At 32.9% G+C, this 19,327-nt stretch overlaps 2 long non-coding RNA genes across 6 annotated transcripts; both read right to left on the bottom strand.

The window, feature by feature from the left end:
* Positions 1 to 716: 716 nt before the first annotated feature.
* On the bottom strand, positions 717 to 4,280 carry LOC116002423. 4 transcript variants are annotated; one of them, XR_004094453.1, is made up of 5 exons: positions 3,665 to 4,280; positions 1,855 to 1,953; positions 1,425 to 1,717; positions 1,212 to 1,337; positions 717 to 1,088 (listed from the first exon to the last, which is right to left on the bottom strand). It is a non-coding gene; the product is annotated as an uncharacterized LOC116002423 (long non-coding RNA). The 4 variants fall into 4 exon arrangements; XR_004094455.1 differs by having other exon boundaries at positions 1,425 to 1,668; XR_004094454.1 differs by having other exon boundaries at positions 1,865 to 1,953.
* A 2,325-nt stretch (positions 4,281 to 6,605) lies between these two features.
* On the bottom strand, positions 6,606 to 7,788 carry LOC116002424. Of its 2 annotated transcripts, none has more exons than XR_004094457.1 (3): positions 7,690 to 7,788; positions 7,176 to 7,272; positions 6,606 to 6,908 (listed from the first exon to the last, which is right to left on the bottom strand). It is a non-coding gene; the product is annotated as an uncharacterized LOC116002424 (long non-coding RNA). The 2 variants fall into 2 exon arrangements; XR_004094458.1 differs by having other exon boundaries at positions 6,606 to 6,901.
* Between the last annotated feature and the right edge of the window lie 11,539 nt (positions 7,789 to 19,327).

Below are 19,327 nucleotides of genomic sequence, written 5' to 3'. Positions count from 1 at the left end.
TTTACTCATTATATTGTACTGCAAGATTTATTTATTTTCTGTGTATTCCAAACAAGGGAAGCCTTGCATAGGATAACACGCAAGTTCCTACCCAAGCTTTCCTGAGACGGGTTGGATTACGAGTTAATTTTGGGCAGTGTTACAAGATGCCGGTGGTTACGTTCAAATCCCCGTGGGCATTTCGGGTCCTCTTTGTTAGATTTGGCATGGCAAAACGAGCGAAACTATATTGATGCCTACAAGACCCAAAAAGTTTTGAAACTGTATCTGTTGATTTTAACAAATATAATGTAATTTGTACGTGAGATTCTCGTGCACCACCGGAGATGCAATGGAGTTTCTCCAGAATGACTTTTAGGCAACTACTCCGACAAAAAAAATCCGTCAATCTAAACTAGATGGGAAGGCCAAGGAAAATACAAATCTGATGAATACAGAGTATTATTTTGTTTTAATTGATTATAATACTTATTTTTAATAATTAAAATAAAAATAAAATAATTATAATTATAGCATATTAAAATTATTATAATTTGCATAAAAAGGTTTAGTCAAAGTTAATTTTACAATTTAATGAGGTGACATGTTTTGATTCACTGCCGTTGTATAGGACGGTGCATCAAATATTTACTCTAAATTTATACTATAGAATTGCTCATTTTCTTCTTGGCCAATCACTTTATAATTTTATTAAAAAGAAAAAAAAAACAGAAAAAGAAACCAAAATGAAAAATTTATCACGGATAGAACGATCAACTTTATCACAAATGTTAGAGAGTTAGTTCCATAACATGAAACTTGGTTAAAAAACCTAAAAATAGGTAAACTCCGAAGGTAAACTAAACTGGCTCCACCCTATACACGGATTCAATAGACGCATACCATGGAATTGCTTTGAAACAAACTAGGCCGTAACCATTGTTTCCCCAGCCGGTACCCCATGAATTTTTAATCTCTAAGCATGGCACGTTATTTACCAATCCGTACCCTGTCACTAAAACTGCATGCGAATACGTCCCATCCTGCAAAACGTCCTCCCCTTCCTCATTCTGCAAAACCTCCCCCTCTCTCGGCCCTTCATAAATCTCCTGTCAAAATAAAATAAAAAAATAATTAACATAATAAATAAATAAATAATCAAACAAACAAATAAATATAATTAACATAATAAATAAATAAATAATCAAACAAATAAATAAATAAGCTCTTACCCCTATTCCAAGATTTTAAAAAATATACCCGAGTAACGGGTGATCTGCGAGTGTCCGAACTACCCACTGAGGTCTCCAAAACCTAAAACGACATAATTTCCATCTTCTACATTTGTATTTAACCATCTGTTAAAAAAATTAAATATTAGGAAAAATTTTAAATATTAATTTAAAATTGACATAAAATAAAAATTTAATTATTAGCATACTAACCCCCCTCGTAATTATTCTACGCTCTGGAGGATTCCTCTCCGCTATATATGGGTATTCAGTTGCTTCACATATACCGTCATCCATCAGATAATCCAAAACATGTTCCACCTCTAAATTATATAACCCGTACGCACTATTAAAGATTGCACGCGAATTATATTCATAGGATTCTGGATATCTGACGGGAATCCAGTCTACTAACTCTTGAGAAGAAAGCGGGATATGGGGATTGAAATTGTTTAAGCTATACATAATCCCCATAAGTTCGGCAGCATGTATAGGAAAGCAAGTTCCTTAATTAAAAAATATATATATATACATAACTATAACATTAAAATAATAAATACAAAATATAAATAAATAAATAAATAAATAAATAAATATATATATATATATATATATATATATATATATATATATATATACATACCATCCCTTACTTGATCATGAACTGGCAAAAGTTTTGTAGTTAATACCCTCGTGTGTGAAAATTCAGCCTGGATATTTTCAATGCCCTCAAAAGCCATATCTGAAGAAAAAAAAAAAAAAAAAAAAAACCTTAGTGCAAGTCAGTTTTAGCAGAACCTGCAACTTATAACTCTAGATGAATCAAAATCAATAAAGCTTGCCCAAAAAAAAAACCATAAAAGAAAATGAACATTCAAAGCAAAATTACTATCACAGAAGCAAAATTGAAATACACCCTTGAACATAAACACAGCTAAGGTGGACTCGGCTAAGGGCCTCGGCCTGGGCTATGGCTAAGTTTCGCAGCTACCATGGAACCTTGTGGCAGAATTAGAGAGACTCAACAAGTACTGCGCTCTTCCCACGGGTTGGGCAGTGGATCTCTTCAATTCCACCACCTAGCCCATGAGGCAACACTGAACAAAGATAGCAGACAAAACAACCAAAGCAACAACAACAGATCAACCTAAATCCTTACAAAAATGCACAAGAATGGAAGTATATACACATAATCAACATAGAACTTACATACTATTATTCAAGTATATAAGTATGTGTGTGTGTGTGTATATATATATATATATATAACCACCTAGCCCATGAGGCAACACTGAACAAAGACAGAATACAGAACACGCAAAGCAACAACAACGGATCAACCTAAATCCTTACAAAAATGCACAAGAATGGAAGTATATACACATAATCAACATAGAACTTACATACTATTATTCAAGTATATAAGTATGTGTGTGTGTGTGTATATATATATATATATAACCACCTAGCCCATGAGGCAACACTGAACAAAGACAGAATACAGAACACGCAAAGCAACAACAACGGATCAACCTAAATCCTTACAAAAATGCACAAGAATGGAAGTATATACACATAATCAACATAGAACTTACATACTATTATTCAAGTATATAAGTATGTGTGTGTGTGTATATATATATTATTCAACATGGACCGAATCTTTTTGTCAGGATGATGATTGGAAGTAATTTCAAAGTTCAAACCAAAAGACATAAATAAAAATTGGAAAAACTCCCCATATCCCAACAATGCAAAAGCAATATCTTACTAACTGAAAGGTATCTTTCAACTACAACAGTGACTAGAAGGAAAGAAGGGGGAAAAAAGGTTACAAAATAGGAAGCATCTATTCCCAAAACTTCCTGACCTCTAAAACACAATTCACTAGCATTGCTTGAAAAATATACAAAGCCTTTACTTTGACAGCATAGAGAAACAAGAATTATTCCTTGACTAATAAAGGCATGCAACTTCCAATACCAAGGCCCACAAATCCACAATGGATATGGCAGAAATTCAAATACATGAATAAACTTCCACCAAGCGAGCATAATAATGACAATTTTTAATCCTAATAAAACAGATAACATCAAATTTTCCAAACGAACAAGCATTAATGAGCACTCCATACAATCCCGCTAGGTAATTAAAATAAACACAAAAACAATCATCATATATACCCATTTCAAATGCAGGAACCTCAGAGCAATTAAAACAGCAATGCACATACATGCATATCAAATTTCACAAACGCAAAACTGCAGACAGCCTTCAATAGCATAAACACAATAACAATCATCATATATATCCATTTCAAATGCAGGAACGAAACTGAACAATTAAAACAGCAATGCATAACAAAAACAGCAATGCACATACATGCATATCAAATTTCACAAACGCAAAACTGCAGACTGCCTTCAATAGCATAAGATGAATACATCTCTAACCTTATTTGCGATGATTGGTGCAGGCCGATTGTTTAGCTTTGTTAGGGTTTTGAAGGACGGAGAAAGCGCGGATAAGACCAAAAAGACACGAATAAATGCAGACGCTCTCTCCGCACGGAGTCTGAGATGGAGCGGAGAGTGTTCCGTGGACGTGGGAGAAGCAAATCGAGAGCGGAGAGGAACCGCGATCGCCGGGGCGAGGGACGTGGAGGTGAAGAGCGGCGGAGAGTGGAGAGGAACCGCGGGCGGGGGCGGCGGAGAGTGGAGAGGAACCGCGGGCGGGGGCGGCGGAGAGGAACCGCGGGCGGCGGAGAGTGGAGAGGAACCGCGAGGCGATCGGGGCGATGAACGTCGATCGCCGGGGCGAGGAACCGCGGGCGAGGGCGGCGGAGCGGCGGAGAGGAACCGCGAGGCGATCGGGGCGATGAACGTGGAGGAGAGGAAGCCGATCGCCGGGGCGAGGGCGGCGGAGAGTGGAGAGGAACCGCGAGGCGATCGGGGCGATGAACGTGGAGGAGAGGAAGGCGATCGCCGGGGCACTTCGTGCTTCTTGAAGGGTTGGATAGCGGACTGAACCCTAACCCGAATTTTTTTTTTTTTTTTACCAATTTTTTTTTTTTTTGAGAACCCTAACCCTAACCCGAACTTATAATACCCGGTCGGATTTAGGCCAGACCCGGTATTATTTCGGGCTGAACCCCTTATAATACCGGGTCTGGGGTTAACAGCCTATGTTATTTAAATATATATTTTATATAATTGATGTTTGAATTAAAGTTCACTACAAGAATCGAACTCATAACCTTTTAATTATCTTAACACTATAAAAACCACCTATGCTAATGCCACTTCACAAATATTTATGTATTTTTAATGATTTATTTAAATCATTCACATACATGCATATATATATATATATATATATACTAGTATTGTCCCGTGCGATGCACGGATAATTATTAAAGATTTCTTTGTAGCGTTATAATTAAAAAGAAGAAGACATAGTAACAATTTAATGGTTTACAAAAAAATAATTCTCATTTTATATTGTAAATAACAAAATATTACACATTATAAAAAGTTCATGGTAAACAACGTTAGTGGTTGACGTACTAACGGTATTCGAGTCCCTACAAATTAAAATTTTCACTCCGTCTGGATTGCTCACTCTTGAAGCAACAACGTACAATTGACCATTAATAAAAACGGATTTCTTTAAAAGTAAGCCAATGTGTGGTAGTGTTTATCATTGCATATGACAACATTAAAGAAAACTGTCTTCTTTGAAATTTGAGAGGTAATCTCGAATCCGATGGTGTCATAGTCCTCTTAGTGACACCTTAATTCTTGCATTGTTTCAGACATAAATAAGTATGAGGCAAATAAAAAAAAAACATTATATATAAAAATATTCAAAAAGTTGTGTATAAATAAGTATGAGGCAAATAAAAAACAAACTTCTATATCCTATTTTGTTATTTGTATATTACAAAAAAAACATACACAACAAATATAGAAAGCAAAAAAATATCACTAAATCATATTAGGAAGTAATAGTACAAAGATATAACATACAGACACACACACAATCACTCACCTACTATATATATATATATATTGTGTGTAACATCATAAAATATTAACCAAAGTTCTTTAAAAAATTATAGACATACATTTATACGTATTCAATATATATATATATATATATATATATATATATATATATATATATATATATATATATATATATATATATATTTGTATGTATGTACATCTTCTAATCTTCTAATATAAAAAAGCCGTAGCAAGTGCAGTAAATGCACTTTGGCCAAAATTCCCGCCCATACAAAAACGGCGACGTTTCAGGATTAGGAATACGGCGTTCAAAGTCTGGAAGGTAACAAAGTTAATGATATTTTTTTTTTTTAGTTTTTAACGTTTTAGAAGATTTACAGTTAGAGATATTTATGGCAACACTATCTAGACGAAATAATGGTGAGTGCTTTGGGAAACCGAAACGTTGTAAACGATTCGGCAATCGAGTAAAGTCCCATTACATAGCATCAGGAATTAAAAACGAATTATTGTACATCTAGAACTCTGCCAGTTTCAGACTTATATTTGATATACACATTATAAATTACAGCTTCACTATCTTTGTAAAACATTCTCAAACTTCATTCGTTCGTTTCATTCGAATTTCCCTTCCATCGACTATGGGAATGTACCGTTTGGCGAATGAATTATCCACCTTCAAGAACAGATAAATTATGCACCTTCAAGAACAGAAGTACAAAGAAGGTTAGAGTCATTCGTACGGAAAGGGTCTTCCGAAATAAAGAGGTAAGTGTTCTTTCTCCCTTAATCTGAATCAACAATGGATATTTGAAAAGTGTAAAAAAGACAGTCAAATGGATATTTGGGGAGCAGCCTAGCTATATGACAAGCATATTCAGGTAAGTCAACCTATGTTATTATTGTTGTTTTATCCTACAATGTAAAGGCTTTGAGTTCTGCAAAACATTACCTCAGGTTACAAAATATGAAGAAACATACAAGCTCTCATGAAACATACAAGCACTCAATCAGAAAAAAAAAGCTGAGAATAACAAAGGTATTGCTATCAACACTTTAATAGCACTGTCAAGTTCATACATGTCAAGTTCATCATACATAAATTGATTTTATGTATGCTGTAAGATTGCATTTAAATATGAAATTTGTGAATAGAAAGCATGAATTTAAAACAAAGTCCAAAAATGAATAACTAAAAAATACCTCCTTTTCAAGCTTGAGTTATAGATCACAGGGGAAGATTTAACTTGTGGGAGAATGGTTATTTATTACCATTGCTGATGTGTAAGATAGGAAGGAGGTAATATAACTTCTTATCGATAATTATTGCCCTTTTTATTTGGTCTAAAATGGCATCGGGCTGCAAAATCATCATTTGCTACACTGATAAATTAATTGATTAGCAGGATGAGAAAGACAGCTAATGCAAAATGAATCTCTGGCAGAGAGTCAAACAGCCCATTTCAAATCACAGCAAACAGGTATGAAGCAGTTAAAGGGATCAATGACCATAGGGTGCAAAAGAAAGCAGTTAATAGTAGATCAATGTACAGGGCAAATTACCTATGTAGCTATTTAACTAAGAGTAGTAAATATCTTCTACATGTGATTTGCAATGCTTTGTCTTTCATGTATTTAATTTTTATTAACCTTCCAGATAATCTGCATGCTGAAACATTGTTGGTAAGAAATTGCAGTATGCCTTCAAGCAAGCAAAATTTTCACAAATCATATCAATTTTGGAAACATGGTTTCATTAAGGTGTTTTTAACAACATGAATCGTAATTGTTGTAAGGGATTGCAAATGTTGTAGAAGTTATAGAATATAGTATATTATTGTTTTTAAAACGGCATACTAAACATTCCCTGCTTATGTGTATGAATTGCAATTTATAAAACTAAACTCAGAAATTTTAAAAGAGCGAAAACTCATACAGTCCAGAAAACAGCAGATGGGGCATCAACAAATGACAGCTGAGGAAGCCCAAAATCACAGAGTTTCAATTTGTGAACTGCATTAGTTAGGATGTTTCTGTCTTTAAATCTTGATGGAACACATTTTCTGTATAAAGAGATTGCATTAGAACATTTACAGTAGTTCTCTTAGGGCAGAATATAAAAATGTTGACTTAACTTGTCAAGAAGTATTCGTTTCCAAATTTGTGTAATAGATAGTATTAACTATTAGAAATAGTTATTATTATTGTATAGTTTGTATTTGTATTCTTCAACTTAAAGTATTAAGGATGAGTCATGTAAGAGTACAACGTACTATGTAAATCACTGTCTTAAAAAGCACGAGATTTGTGTTTTAACATAGTGTTTTGCTTTGTACTTTGTACTCTTACATGACTCATAGTTTAACATTGGTGTTTTAAATAACCATGAGCATGCTTGGTTAATACCACATACGGTTAATAACTACAATCTTAACTATGATTTGGCATACCTTATTAGCAATTTTAAAATTGGTGATAATAGTTTAAGTCCTTTTGAAGGCCTGACTTTCATATTAACAGATCTGCATAGGAGATGGTGGGACAGTACTATCAGAGTCAAAATAAACCAAATTGAAGAAGGTGTTTGTACCACCATTAAGAAATAATGATAATAATAATAAATAAATAATAAAAAGAGTGACACAAGAACAAGAACATCATCAGAATTACAAACTTGGATTTCATAATAAAGTATGATGGAAGCTAAATTACATCCTTCAATCATAGCTAACACCAAAAGGAGATGCAGAACCAGAGAGGAGATTCCATATTGTTATTAAATAATAAGATTTATAACCTACAGCATGTCAGCCAAAGCTTGATTCTATTGTAACTATTCATTCTTTCCTAACTGGTGTGATGTTTGAGCGAGGATTGTAAAACCCACCAACTTCTGTTTTTTTGGCAGGCTAGCAGTGAATATACAATACAAATACTAAGTAAATATAATAATAGACTGAGAATACTACAAATAAGAAGATTGTCAACATACTCAAGACTGAGAATACTACAAATAAGAAGATTGTCAACATACTCACAACTGAGAATACTACAAATAAGAAGATTGTCAACATACTCACAAGCTAAGGGGATCAAGTTTATAGGAAGTGCAAACTACACAGTAGCACAGAGCACACTGGACATACCTAAGTAGCACATGTAGGAAAAATTACAGCGACAAACAAGATTGATTCTTACTTCATATAAATACGGCACACTAAAATCATAAGTGTTAAATTGCAGTAAATAAAGCATAATTTGAAATAGATTAACCTTTACTTTTTTCAAAAATTTTGTCTCATGTAAAATCCAGACTAAGAATATGACTAAATAAATAAAATAATTACCAGATCTGTATGATAACTACAGAGATGTCCAACTGTCATGCATGCTCCAGATCTAAGACTACATCTATGATCTATCGCCATTTTTTTTAAAACCGACATCTCATATAACAAAAACATCTGGAAAAAAATTACATTTAGTGCCAAAGTTAATAATAGAACTGTAATAGATATAAGGAAAAAAACAATATTTTTTCAAAAAATCTAGATCTGTAAAAATAGATATATTTGTACAAAATAACTTATCTGTTCCTGCAAAATGGATTCTTCATGAGATTTTGACTCAATCTTTCAACNATATTTTTTCAAAAAATCTAGATCTGTAAAAATAGATATATTTGTACAAAATAACTTATCTGTTCCTGCAAAATGGATTCTTCATGAGATTTTGACTCAATCTTTCAACGTATGTCTCACCAACAACTTCGACCATCGGTTTGTATGCATTTTTTAGAAAACATTCAACGTATGTCTCACCAACAACTTCGACCATCGGTTTGTATTCAACGTATGTCTCACCAACAACTTCGACCATCGGTTTGTATGCATTTTTTGTCTCACCAACAACTTCGACCATCGGTTTGTATGCATTTTTTAGAAAACATAATGCAGAGATGCATAAGAGCTGTTGTGACAGAGTTGAAGTTGTTAGTGAGAATTCTTCGAGCAAAGAGGTATATAGAACTGGAGAGTGAGAGATAACCTAGCTGAGAGATGAGTGAGCAGAGTATGTTGTAGTGGAGTGGGTTGTCGGTGGGTTATAGATGATTTATAGGGTGGGCCGGGTCAGGATATTGGGCTAGCAATTTTGTTGGGCTATTAAATGGGCCTTATATGTCAATTGTATCAGAAATGGGCTTTGGTTAATATTTTGTGATGTATTCTTACTTATATGTACATACATACACATATATATGTACTGAATATGTATAAATGTATATATCTTTTTTTTTAAGCTTTGGTTAATATTTTGTGTTGTATTTTTATTTGGTCAAAATACATTTCATTGCTATTTTATAATCGAATTTAAATTTTGTTATTAAATAACAAAATTTTATAATGAGTAACCCTCAAATTTCATTTTTATATATGAAATTTAATAGCATTAATAGTTTTCTTAACGTAGCATACTTTTAATATTTTAAATCTTTAGTCTGTGCATTGCATGGGACAATTACTAGATGTACGCAGAATGTGGACCCAATGTTTTCAACACACAATGCTGATAATAGCTTTTTAAAAAGTCGTGTGATTCTAGCTCCAACATTTGTTGTGGCCAATGTTGTCAACCAATACATGAGTGACATACATGTTGCTGAGAGTAGGACATACTTGAGTTGCGACACGGTATGTCGATCTGGGTCTAATGATTGTACTCTTGCAAACGTGCACACACCAGAATTCCTAAATGGTAATCGGACTTCGGGCATACCCAATCACTCATCTTTTATCTTTTATTATAATAAAGCCAGGGGATTTGACCTCTCATTTGGCTCTATTTTCCCGCTCAACTTTTTAGACTTTATTTTCCTTTTAAAATTGTTGTTTAATATTTATTACCTGATTAATTAACCTGTCTTGGTATCAGTTTTGTAAATTCCATTTTTCAATGCTATTAATAGCTGACAAAGGTATAATAGGTGATAGGTACCAATGTGAAATTTCATTTTACAAGTTATGTTCAAGCATGCTAAAAATAATGATTACTCTTTTTGAATCTATATTTTGGTGGGAAAAAGCTTATAAATACTCACATCTCCACTGAAGCAAAGGGAACTACCTGGTCTTCCAGGGAGTCAAATGTGTTTATGAGAAAGCTGTCAGCTTTGGGCAGGTTTGAGACTTGACAGATACTAAGCTCTGCAATTTGTTTTGCAGCATCTGCGAATTGGGAAAAGGAAGGCAGATCACTCAACTCCATTTCCGGCGACGAAGGTAAACGCAGCATAGAATGAGTGAGTTGTTGGACTACGTGGCCACGGAGCATATGGTAATAGATAGCACAAAGCGAAGCAGGTTGAGTAATCAAAGAATCCTATTTTTACCTCCACAAGCCACGGCATCATTGCATCGTGCACCAGAATTGAACTTTGGCGGATCCGCAGGAAGCTTTTTTCTTTTTTTGCTTATGAATAATGGCCTCCACCCCCTCGGAAACCGGGGCAGTTGGCAAACGAGAAACTTCTTCAAAGTTGCGCGGTGAGTTGCGGACGTCGGTGCCATCGAAAATGAACTCCACCGTGTGAAAGGGTGGCTTGCGGCATGGATTTGGCTACACCATGTGTGAGGACTAAGGTGACCCTCACGCCTCTAGCAGATAAAGAAGAACAAAACTGAAGCATAGGGTTTAAGTGACCTTGGTATGGAAATGGAACCGCTATAACATCACCTAATTCTGTCTCCATATTCATATTCATATGTTTTCTTAACTTCTTATCTTTTCGCTGCTAGAAAGCCACCATTATATACACTCACATTGCCAAATAAAATTAAGTATTTGCTTCATTTGAAGATAAGAAATAGATCAGGGCCACATTAAATAAGTTTAGCAATCACGATTAGGGCCTCTTCTTAACCATCTGCTGGAGCCTATGGAACGCAAGAAATCAGAAGTTTTGGAACAACATACATGTCAATCACGGCAGCATTATTCGAGAAGCCAGTGCTTTCCTTGAAGCTTGGAGACAAGTTCACTGCAAGGATAGTAGCTATACATCTGTTAGGCAAAAGGAGAAATGGAAGAGACCACCAGAAACCACTCTCAAGTTGAACATGGACTCTGCATTGGCTAAGGAAACCAGAGCAACAAGGGTTGGGGCCATCATCAGAGATCATAATGGACAATTTGTTGTTGCCATGGTGAAAACTGCAAGATCGTCAAAATTGTATCCCAAAGGGCTCCACATGCTTTCTCAACGGCAAGTGTCTTTTACAGTATGATAAAATTGGTTGCCCATCATGGCAAATCATGTATGACATTGACATTGGCTAACAAGCCCAATTGTATTCGGGTTTCCCCCTTCCTTAATAAATAAAAAATTAGGAAAAATATACTTATTTTCTATATCAAATTTAGACCTGTAAAAATTATGTTTTGTAATTTGTGCTTAATCATATTAAATATTGTTAAATTTAAATTATTTTTGAAATAATTATATATATATATATATATATATATATATATATATATATATATATATATATATATATNATAAATATATATATATATATATATATATATATATATATATATATATATATATATATATATATGTCGTGCATTGCACATGTATACTTATTTCACCCGATCATATTAAATTTTAATTATATAATTATACTATAATATGTATATACAATATAATACTATGTAATTTTTACATATAGATGCGGTGTTATATTTTTCTAAATTTCTATGCCATGACGGATAATTAAAAGTAAAAGATAAGCTTTAAAGCATGTTGGTATGTTATTTAAGTATCCTATTTTTAATTATGGACACCTTTATGTGGCTTTATCTAGATTTAGTAATCGAAAACCACTTAAAATTTTGATTTGCAATGGTTTGAATAATAATTGCAGTAAAACTATGAATATTGTGTACAAAAAGTCTTTAGGTAATTTGTAATTTAAAATTTATGTGCACTATTTTAACTTCAATAAATATAAATTTATTGTAAAGGATTTATTTAGATTTAAGATATTTTTGGGTTATGACATATAATGTAATATGCACATTTAAAGTTTACGAAATTATAATTTTTATATATGTAAAAAAAATATGTTATGTGTGTAATATTTTATATAATTTCATACTAATTGGTTATGCTTTAATATTTTTTAAAATATTGTTGTGCAATGCGCGTGTGTCATACTATATTTTATTGGATATCACTAAATCATAATTTTAAATTGTATTATTCTATTTTTAATAGTAGTTTCATTCTTTTTAAACGTAATATATATTATACATTTATAATAAAAATTATAACAATATATATTATTTCATTTTCAATAAATATATAAATCCTCACACATAATTATTCTTTATAATTTTTTTAGTTTTATGTTTGTAATAATATAGAATTTATGTTTTTAAATTAATTAAATAATACAGAAGAATATGATTATTTAAAAATATATAATTTTTATCCCGTGTTAATAAATTATAGTTAAAAACAATATATGCAATTTCATTGTGCATTTATTTTTGCTTGATTATATTATTTTAATTTATTTTTAAAACTCTATTAACAATAAATTTATTTAAATATTATATATGTCGTGCATTGAGCGGGTATACTGATACAATTGTAGAAACTAGAAAGTACATTTTCCTATGTTTATAATTGGTAATTGTGATCATATTATTCTTGAAAGTCGGACTATTCTAGCACCAATACTTAGTGTCTGTAAATATGATTTGAATAATAGTATCCTTGCAAATGTGCACACTCTGAATTCCTAAATGGGTTGCGAGCCTTGGATGTACGTAACCATTCGTCAACATTAAAGGTTGGTTTACATATAATGTTGTTGAGAAATATAAATCACTCACTTGATTTATGCAATGAGGCTAGATTAATTGCTTACCAAATTGTTAGAACATGGTTTAGAGGCCAAAATAATGTCCGGTAAGAAAGCATAAACTAGGGTGTTGGTTCCTCGAATGTCTATGACCATGTCAGATCCGAGATTGTCATTCAAATTTCATAGACGACAATTTTGGTAATGCTTTTCATATGCAATGACTATCCATATAAAAGGCAAAGGGCTAAAACTATCTCATGTTGGATTGTTATTGAGGAAACTAATTTTTGTCCATGATCAATTGTATGTTGTTGCATATAGAGGAAGAGATCCCAATGGTCTTATAAAATTATTATTATTATTATTTATTATTATTATTATTATTATTATTATTATTATTATTATAAACAATGCTAATTTTCAATCACTATTACATAGAAATAAAGAATTCATCCGCTATTAAACAAAGTTAACAAACACACAATTCAAGCCATTCACGATTGCATAGATCTACGCATAGAATGAAAATTTTGTTGTTCAAAATTTAGGCAAATACACTATATACACATATCAAATTAAAATACTTGAGGGTTTTGAGAAAACATATTTGATTAAGGTTGATCTAAAAGGATTATTGCTCAGGTACAACGTTCTCTATTGACAATAGTTGAAAAATAATGCACGCGGTAATCTAGAAACGAAGGTCAAACATAAATTTTAGGTTAAAAAATGGAGGGGTAATTTTGTCTCAGGATTATATTTTTTTCTTCCTAAAATCCACGGAATTAAAATCCTAAGGAGATGGGGGATGGGATTAATTCTAATTCCATGAAAATGAGGGAATTTTAATTCCGTGGAATTGCAATTCACTTCAACCAAACAAAGGAATTTAGTTGCCTTTGGAATTAGGTGAGAATTAAGTGGGAATGGAACTGTAATTCCCTCCAACCAAACACCCTGTAAATATCAATTCTTAATTTAATTGCAAATATGTATATTCATAATTTTATGATAACAAATCAACATATATCTATCATCTATCATCTATCATCTATCATCTATCATTATATTAAAGCAACAACTTCTTGAAGCCAATTTCCCTCCAACACAAAACTGTGTCGTTTTGCAGTAGTAAATATAATCCGGATTCATTAATTAGTGTTCACACTATTTTACGTAGATCTATGACTATTCAGCATGCTGCATTGAATTCCTATTTCAAATTATGTATTGAAAATGTTTGTATATTTGAATCACCTATGAATAATAGGGCTAATCAAACCAAGCATTAATTACAGACTACTTATTACATCGATTGGGTAACCTTTTAATACATAACCCATAATACATGTAAACCTTTCGAATTGTATTGTTCAAAATCAGATATCAGATATCAGATATAAAATAGAAGAGACATGCTGCGAAATTATGAAACATTTTCAAAGTGATCTTGGAATCTGAAACGTTTTGGCTGATCTTCCTCCTTCCAACACTCTTAATTATTTCGTTCCTCAAGAATAGATAATCATTTCTTCATACTCTATATAAAGCTTCATGAGAATAGACAGCTTCCCACATACTTCCTGCAACTACACCATCTCAAACACTTGTTACAAACATATGAACATATGAATTCCCTGAAGCTAGAGGAAGTAAACTGAGTAAGAGTAATGAATGTTTGTTCCATGATGTAGAGGTAATTGAAAATTTCTATCTACACTCTGATTTGAATTTATATTTATCACTCTTTTTGTTTCTAATGTTTTTTTGTATTATTTGGTTTCCTTATACTAACAGGGAACATATATTTATCCCAAGTAAGTAATCAATATGTAGACTATTGATTTCCGTTCTTCTTACACCTGCAACCCTAACATTATTAAACTGTGCTAAGTGGTTGGTTTTACTGAATTTAGGTTATCAACGGTTCACAGTCCTGTTCGCAGTATCAGTACTACAACAGTTTTGTCCCAGTCAACAGGGCTGTTTGATTTTAGGAGTGGTTCTGTTGTTGTTTCTTCTATTTCTGATATGTTAGTTAAACAAGAGGTATACTACAACTCTTTAAATTACTTACTGTAATGCTCTACTACCAGATAATTAATTTACAACATACCTAACCACTTACTGTCAGAGATTAAGTGATAACCAGGAAAAAGATTTGATGTCCAAAATGATAGAAGAGGATGAAGAAGAATCTTAGGAATCAGATATGGTACTGCCCTATTTCTTTTTCATTTTTCTAAGGGTATTCACTATTTTTGTTTTCTATGCCTAAGTAGTTTTAGTTATTTTTTTGTATTTTCACGAAGCTTCGATAGGTGATGAGGTTAATAGTCCAGCAAGTACACAAGAGTTGAAACAAAAAGTGGTTCGTTGTGAGGACAGTGATACTGCCAAGAGATGCCTCCTGGATCAGTTCTCTTCATCAAATAAGATCAAAAATTCAAAGTTTACTAATATTAAATGTAATTTAAGTTTGAATACTTTGGTGTTTGTTTTGTTATGCTTTTTTGGCACTACATGAACTTTGTATGATGAATTGTTAATTTTTGGTTAAATAGTACTGTGTGAGTGCTATTGGACACAGTTGTTGCTGCCATGCTTTTAGGCGACATTATGGTTTGGGGTGGTTTGTTTGGTTTAGTTCTGACAATGCTACTTGAAAATGTTTTGTGAAAGGTTTCCTGACTATTATCACATTTTCATTGGTGAACCTATTTTATTAAATGCTATTGAAATTATGCTATTGATTTGACCAAAAATATGTATATTTCTACTTTGTATTCTCCCCGTCTTCTTAAAACTGTTTGCAGGATGAGGTGTAACACTACACTTAACTATACGGAGGGCAAGCTATGGACCTAATGCAACCAAGATAGGAGGATATCACCCCTGACACATGAAACAACCAATATGTGAAGCTAAACATTCCTGAAGAAGCAGGCTATTTGAGTTCTTTGAAAACTTATGTACCAGGCTACCTTAGGTTTTTTTTTAACTTATGTAATTTTCTGTACTTTACAACCTCATGTATCCAAATACAAATTGTTACTTTTGATTGACAACTATGATATTTAGATAAAACCACCAAATGCAATAGAAGAATGAAACAAACACATAATAAGAACTACAAATATATTGATATATATTTTCAGTAAAAGGTTACCACAGTAACATTAACAAATAAAGCCTTTTTTCCACACCAACATCAATTATAAAGGTTACCGAAAAAAAAAATTCATTGACGAATGTTTAACAAATTCTAAGTAGCTTACTGTTTTTTTGCCTTAAGTACGATTCATATTTGCTAGAACTGTCTCTTCAATACTGTTTGCATATCTATATATCGACTTTTTCCTCCTGAATTTGAAAAAATCAAAAATTAGTAAACCGTATTTATGTTTAGCGAAAACATTTACTAATCAAGTAATCTAATAACAAATGCATTAACTAATTTCGAAATCTTCAATTTGAAACACAATTAATGAACTGATAAGAATTTGATTTAGGGAAGTAGACTTAGCTATACAGTATTTGCCCCGTTGCTGCTTGAATAGTTCCGTACATGACCTATAATCCGTGCCTCAAGAACCTTTCACTCTAGGTTTAAGGTGCAAAAAATGAGATCGGCGAAATTGTAGGACCGTAGTCGAAATTAAAGGTCAAAAACTTCCACAACTTTTAGAACCAATCTATGAATGGATTATGAAGTAGTTGATGCAAATCGAGTTGAGAAAGGCTGTGGATTCAGAGGAATAACTACATATTTGAAAACAGAGGGTAGGATTGGAGGGATTCTCTCGGACAGATCGAGAGGTAGTTGTCGCTGTTACCAGCGTAGAAGAACAGCCAATTTAGGTGGAGAAGAGGCTGAGATTTCTTTTATATGGCCAAAGATGGGTCGGGTCATGGGCTGCTGTTTGGGCTGCTGAATGTATGTAATCTTCGGCCTACATTTGTGCACTATATTATTTTTTATGTGGGCCTGAATTTAGTTATAGGTATATGATGAATACAAATTTTATCTTTTTATATTTGTTGTTATATCATACACTTGCTTTTAATCTGAATATAAATTCCTAATTACAAATTTGTTGTGTTCCATATTATGTTAACATATATCATATAAATGATAGTTTACATTTATTACGTATACCTTTATTTTTTGAAAAATGTTATTATTTTATGTTTCTTCCTTTTATTTTTTTTTTAAAAAGAATATTGTTTTATATTCATGTTTTTCGTTAATTGCAGAAAATGATAAAGATACCCCCTTATCAAATATTTGCAATGATATCTCACCAGTTGGCAGTGTTGCAAAAATTTCGCCTAGGCGCCGATTAATGCGTATCACCTTAAATGGTGGTCTAGTCGGCTGGCTGACTAAACGACCGTCTAGGCCGCCAAGTCGGACGATTAACTATTGTTCTTTTTTTTTAAGGGTTATTTCACTAAAAACAACATCGTTTTGAGTGAAATAACCCTAAATTGTACAAACTCTAAATATTTTTAGGTTAATATTTAATATTTAATATTTTAGTATTAACTATTAAAGTATTATATAGTTTATAATTATTAGTCTTTTAAAAATAAAAAATAAAATAAAATAATACACGGGCGCCTAGGCGGCGATTAACCCCGCCTAGGCGTCCTAGGCGCTCCCCGAGCGCCTGAGTAGTGCCTAGCGATTTTTTCAATCATGCTAGTTGGTAATAATGCTGTTCTGAGAAACAACAGTGGAGTCGGTAATTATTCTACAAATAATACACCAATTAGTGCCCTTACTGAAGGTAAATATAACTATCAAACCGTATTACCACATATTTTCAAAATTTTAATATACAAATTCATTATAGTAACATCTCATTTATATACTATCATACTTTTTTTAAAAAAACTATTTTTAATCTTTAACATATATTAAATGTCTGTGCATCGCACGGGTGCAACTACTAGTTTATTAAATAACAAAATCTTATAAATGAACGATCCTCATATTTCTTTTTAATCAAACTTAATAGCATTTATAGTTTTTAATAACATAGCGTAATTTTAATATTTCAAATTCTTAGTCCGTGCATCGCACGGGTGGCATACTAGTTAACATTAAAGGTTGGATCCCCTGTGATGCTATTGAGAAACATAGATCACTTCCTTGGGCTTTGTAATGGTACTAGATTGATAGTGACCAAGCTGTTAAAGCACGTAATAGAAACAAAGATTTCGATAGGTGATTACTCAGGTACTAGGGTGTTGGTTCCCCGAATGACCATGACTCCATCAGATGCTTTCATATGCAATGACCATAAATAAAAGTCAAGGACAAACGTTATCTCATGTCGGGTTGCTACTCAAAAAATCAGTATTTGTGCACGGACAGTTACATGTAGCCGCATCTAGAGTAAGTAATCCTAAGGATTTCAAATTTACGATTTGTAATGTGTTAGATAATACATCTAATTCAACCACTAATGTAGTTTACAAAGAAGTATTTAATAATTTATAAATTTAATGTTTTAAGCATTGGACTTTACTGTTTTACTAACAATTTTTTTACAAGAAATATAACAAAAGTCATACAATATAATTGACAAACGTACATCAAATAAGTCAAAAATTTTAGTCCGTGCACCGCACGGGTATAATACTAGTATACTATAATCCTAACTAATAAACCTGAGACCAAGTCTGATAAATTTGCTGAATAAGGCCCATTTAAAAGCCCATAACAATTGCAGTCCAATTTTTGACCCGGCCCACCCTATAAATACTCCAATTGTTATGCCGTGGACCCAGGTGCACCTTGCAAGGTGCACCTGGGTCCTTAAACGACGCCGTTTAATTGCTGGGTATAACGGTGCTGTTAGTGGCACCGTTATCCCCAGCCAATCAATTTTTTTTAAAAATATATAAGCCAAATAAGTCTTCTCAAGCAAGTTACGTCTGCGTTTCTTCGCCATTTCAACAACGATTCCCTTCCTCCGCAAAGAGCATTTCGCCGCCGTTTTCCCGACATAATCGCATCGGCGACGCTCACTATAGCACTCGTTCGCCTGAAGTTTTTGCAACAACACTAAGCAGCAGTCTTCATACTATCATTGAAGCATTCTTCCTCTGCAAAGAGCATTTCGCCGCCGTTTTCCCGACATAATCGCATCGGCGACGCTCACTATAGCACTCGTTCGCCGGAAGTTTTTGCAACAACACTAAGCAG

Source organism: Ipomoea triloba, chromosome 13, assembly GCF_003576645.1.
Source record: "Ipomoea triloba cultivar NCNSP0323 chromosome 13, ASM357664v1".
NCBI lineage: Eukaryota > Viridiplantae > Streptophyta > Magnoliopsida > Solanales > Convolvulaceae > Ipomoea > Ipomoea triloba.
This window is presented reverse-complemented; position numbering and strand designations above follow the sequence as displayed.